The following is a 6000-nucleotide window of genomic DNA, read 5'->3' as shown; positions in this document are numbered from 1 at the left end:
TTTTTTAACTAAAATATTTAATTCCCAAATAAAACCTAAAATAATTAAAAAATCAAGAAACTAAAAAATTAATTTACTCCCCAAACCATGCCTAAGATGCTAAAAATAAGTAAATTAACAATGCCGTACAACTTGGTTTTACATTTTCATGATGCTTTGCAACTTTATACATTGAACTTAAAATCTCCACTTCACGCCAAAAATAGAGAGGAGCCAACCTTAGCGTGTGAAAAACTCTATCTTCATGTCTTGTTTGAAAATTTGATTATTTTTATACGTTATTTTAATTTTTAGTTATTTTAATAGATTAAAATTTTTATATTTAGAAAGATAGTTAAATTTTTTTATAATTGAATGTGATTTTTGTAAGAGAAAAAATGAATGATTATGGATTTGATGTGACATTTTATCTTATTAACTATTTTAACTTATTTTATCTTTTTGTGAATTTTCACATTAAAAAAAAAAACTAAAAATCCACTTCCCAAACATATATATAGACCAGTGTATGCCTGTTTCTAAAGATACGGTGTAAATAATATTGGGATCAAAATGTAGTTGTAATTTGTACGTATCATGTTAAAATTTATAGAGGCTGTAACACTTGATAAAAGATCAAGTCAACACTGTTACTAGTAGTTTGCGGCTAACACTAGATACAATGATGAGTGCCATAGTACCCCGAACCACAAATATCTGATTGAAATAACATAATACATACAACATAAATACCATAACCTGACAAATAGTAATCTTTAGAAATTGTTTACATATTAAGATACGGAAATCAAATATTTTGAAATTTTTTTCAATCAATTAGAAGAAAGCATTGACACCTCTTTACATCACGGAGGGAACTCTAATATTGAATTTTCTGAAACAAAGAATAGACAATCTATATAACAAAAACACGAATCGTCATCCTGAAATAGTGAATTTTTCAATCAATTGTAAATTGAAAAACTAAATACATCATATCATAAAGAAGAAATCAACTCTATGCCATAGCATCCCAACAATATAGTAATACATTTTTCATAAAACTACTTATGAAAAACCGCTTAAATGGTGAAATTTAATTTTGTAAAAAAAATAATTCCTGCAACTCATCTGGTTTGTTAAATTAATGTGAAAATCATCAATTATATCAATTATAGACAATTATATAATAGAAATTATTGCTTTACAAAATAACCGAATTAAAATGATTTTAAAGTCATCCAATTGCCATAAAGTATTGTTAATATCAATACTTGAAAGAAAAGGTATAGTACGAAGAGTAAATTAAATAAGAAAAATTATAAATAGGTGATAACTTCACAAAAAATTTAAAAACTCTCTGATTTGTAATTTTCCCAATGAAATAAGAAGATGAGTAAAGAGAGCCCATATTATAGTTTCGTGCGAATTTCCATCGTCCTATGAAAATAAAAGATAACATAATTTTATTAGAAGACAATTAGAAAGGAAAAAAGTGTATTTAAAAAGGAAAAAAATAAAAAAGACAACTGACATGTCCAAAATAGTGACTTATCTGTCCAAAGTAATAAATCAACTTACATGTCCAAAGTAATAAATTAATTCAATTCAAAAGAAAGGCAATTTTTTTTGGTACCACGTGGAGAACTCAATTGTAATAAACTGATTCAAAATAAAGGATCAAGTCTGCACTCTTACCATTAATTTGTGGCTAACACCTGATACATTGGTGAGTATCACAGTATCCCAAACTACAAATATCTTATTGAAATAACATAAAACATATAATATGAATTAGGCCAAATGCAAAGTATAACCGGACAAATAGTAGTTTAAAGAAATTCTTTACATATCAAGATACGAAAATCAAAATCTCAAAGAATAATTTTCCAATCAATCTGAAGAAAGTAGTGACACCTCTTTACATCGCGGAGGGAGTTTCAATATTGAATTTTCTACAACAAAAAATAGACAATCTATTACGGATTTTGTAAACTGGACAGTACTGCTGGACCCATGAGACCTATCACGGATTTTGCCGTTAATATGTAGATCTTGTCGAGTATTTTATTCTTGTAAAAAATCATATTGATCGGATATCGATAACTACTTGATAAAATTAGATTTTTGTCGATAATTTATTTTGAAAATTATATTTACCGTTGACAGAAATCTGATCCAATCAAGTAACTATCGATATCCAATCAACGTGATTTTTTGCAAGGATAAGGTACTCAACGAGTTCTACATATAAAACGGTTTGGGTTATCGAAACAGGACCCGTGATAGGTCCTCACGGACCCAACAGTACGCTCAAATTCAATCTCTGACTGAAGAGAAACCTGGCTCCTATATATATATATATATATACATAAACATACAAAACACTACAAAAATTATGTAACTATATTATTTTGTAAATATAAATTATGTTCTTAAATACTGTGTTTTAAAATAAAAGAGAATAGTATCGAATTCTATATACAAATTCGAAATGATTTATCCTTGTATATCATTATTTCAAAATTAGCAATAATTGTAGAACATTAGAAGACCATTTAGGATCTAAAAGGCCTAGAGTCACTCAAATGTTATTGAAAGCTCTATTCAAGAATAGCTAAAAAGCTCATATTTTTGTTTTTCGTGATTTTTTTCATATATATATATATATATATATATTTTATCTTTTTACTTGTTATAATTTTGTTTAATCTAGAATGATCCAAAAAGTAATTTTCTTTCGAAAAATTCAAAAAACTTCACTTAAGACCCAAAAAACAAGGCCAATATATATATATATATATATATTTTGGGTCTTTGGTGGATTTTTTATTTTCTTTGATTCAAATCAATTTAGTTTAAGGACAAAGTACTAATAAATCTTAAAATGTGATTATATAAATTATTTAATTATCTTTTTCTCTTATGCATCTAAAAGTTTCATTAAAGTATAAATTATACAAAAGAGTAGCCACTTACACATTTAGGTTTAATTTTTTAGAGATAAAAGTGAGTTTCTCTAAATGTGAAATTACACATTTGGACAATTTGTATTATAGACATTTTAGATTTTTTCTCCGTTTGGAACATATCTCACATTGTGAATAAGAACGTAACACTCCAATGTAACACTCAAATGTAACACATTAAAAAACATCTTAGTATATTTTTTTTCAAACGTAACAATGTAACACTCCAAACTTTTTAAAAACACTAAAAAATCACTTAGTGTACTTTTTTCAAACGTAACATTCACAATTTGAAATTATACATTTACCCAAAACTTATTAAGAAATTTGTGTACTCCTATTAGAAAGGTTTGAAGAATATCACGCCATTTATAAAGGTTTGAAGAATATCACGCCCTTTATAATGGTTTGAAGAATCTCACATCTTTTTTTTTTAGTGTTACATTAAAATATTATGTTTGGAAAAAGTATTTTAAAGAATTTTTGTATGTTATATTAGAGTATTATACTAAGAAGTTTTTTTGGAGTGTTATATTGGAATGTTATGTTTGGAAAAAGTATAATAAAGAGTTTTTTTTTTTTTTTTTTTTTTACATTAGAATGTTACAGATTGAAATTATACATTTGCTCAAAATTTACTAAAGAGTTTTTATACTCCTTTTGAAATATTTGAATAATCTCACATCATTTTAGAATGTTTGAAGAATCTTAGGGTGCGTTTGTTTGGACGGACTGGATAAAGGGGGATTGTAATCCATCGGACTATTAGTCCTGGGATATATTATCCCAGGACTATTTGGTTGGACTAAATTTGTATCCGATGTTTGTTTAGTCATGAGATTAGATGTATGGATTTGACTATTTTTAGTTATCCAATGTTTGTTTGGGATATTGTGGAGAAAGATAAATGTTCAAATGACTATTTTATCCTTTTCAATTGTTTACTAAGTAATAGCAATATTAAACATAACTTTAATATTTTAATTATTTTTAGCTAGATTAAATAAAAATTTATTTTATTTTATTTTTTGCACAATATTTTATTTATTTTAATTTATTATTTTCAATTAAATTAAATTTATAATTTATATTTTTTATTTAATATATAATTTTAAATTAACGACAATAAAAATTAATTTTATTTAATATATAAATTAAATTTTCAACAACACAAAAAAAATTTAATATATAAGGCCATAATTTATAATTTATTATTTTTAAATAAATTTAATTTATAATTTATTATTTTTAAATAAATTTAATTTATAATTTATATTTTTTATTTAATATATAATTTTAAATTAACAGCACTAAAAAAATAATTTAATTTAATATGTAAATTTAATTTTTTAACAACACTAAACAAATTTAATTTATAAGGCCATAATTTATAATTTATTATTTTTAATTAAATTTAATTTATAATTTAAATTTTTTATTTAATATATAATTTTAAATTAACAACGCTAAAAAAATAATTTATAAATATTCAAAAGACTATTTTATCATTTTCTAATTGTTTGCTAAGTAATAGCATGGAGGGTAAAATAGACATTTCACAAAATAATCCCATGGGATACCAATCCCATAGTTTCTATCCCACCTCCCCCCACGGGATAGGATAGTCCCATATTTATGGGACTAATAGTCCGGGGGACTATTAATCCGGAACAAAAAAAATGAAACAAACAATGGACTATTAGTCCGGTGGGACTAATAGTCCAATCCCACCCTCTAATCCTTCAAAACAAACACACCCTTATATTTGAAATCATTTTTGTACTCCTTTTGAAATGTTTGAAAAATCTTTTCAAGTCATTCCAAATTAAAAAGATTCTCATATAAAAATTCATTTCAAATTTAAATCTCATAAGTTGTGTATATTACATTTCTAGCACCAAAAAAAAAAAAGAAGAAAACTTAATAGAAATATGAGTATAACCGTAAATTGAAATTTTAAATAACATATTAAATTTACATTTCTAAAATTAATAGGACTAATTGGTCTATAAAAAATTATTGGGACTACTCAAATTATCATTTATTAAAATGAGATTTATAAATAAATTTTCCTTAGTTTAATAGATCCTAAAAGTGATAGTTTTTTTTTAATTATTATGTTTGTAGAAAATTCAAAAAAAAAATTAAAAGAAAAAAAAAAAAAAAAACAAACAATACAACTGTTAATTGTTAAAAAATAATTGTGAAACACAACCAAAATTCTTTTAAAAAATGCGCACTAAATATGGCTCGCTCTAGGGGGAGCTCTAATGAGCTAGCCCCTCAATGATGTGATGGTTGTATTTGTTTGTTTTTTGTTTTTAGCATTTCCAGCTTATTAGAGCTGGTTTAGTGCTCTTTTTTTAGAGCTCTGAATTCTTTTATCCTAGTGAGACACGTGTTGTTAACAAGACACACAAACATGGCTTTAAATGTGTGGTGATACAGGCAATCTCAAATAAAAAGTAATATTAGAGACACTAAAACACTTACTAAAATTTTTATAAAATATTTTATATGAGTGTAAAATTTATAAAAAAAAATAAATCCTATATAAGTCTCGTACCTATGTGAAAATTTTTAAAGTTTTTAACATTTTTGTCAAACAAAAGCACCAATTGCCAAGCATTGGTTCAATTTTGAACCAGCACAACCCAGAGAGCGTATCATATGAAGATTTAAAGCACAAATGGGGACATAACATTCCAGATAGGCCATCTTGGTTTTCAAACAATCATCATGTTGTTAGGGAAAATCGATGTGATTCTCCACAAGTAAATCAATCAATGGGAATAAAAATTAATGCGGAAAAATTAAATCAAAGGCAACACAAGAATTTTTACGTGGTTCCCTCAATGTGAGGTACGTCCACGGGATCGAAATTCGATTCCACTATCAACCAAATAAGTTCCAAACGATTACAAACGAGACACTAATGGTCTCACAAAACCACCCTTAGGTGAATTCCAAATAATCACAAATAAACAAAGAGGAAAGACCTCACCAAATAGATGAACCAAAATCTTCAGAACCAAAGTTGAAGAAGACCCAA

This window comes from Camellia sinensis, chromosome 2 (assembly GCF_055761805.1).
Source record: "Camellia sinensis isolate YWXY chromosome 2, ASM5576180v1, whole genome shotgun sequence".
Classification (NCBI taxonomy): Eukaryota; Viridiplantae; Streptophyta; class Magnoliopsida; order Ericales; family Theaceae; genus Camellia; species Camellia sinensis.
Note: the sequence above shows the minus strand (reverse complement) of the source record.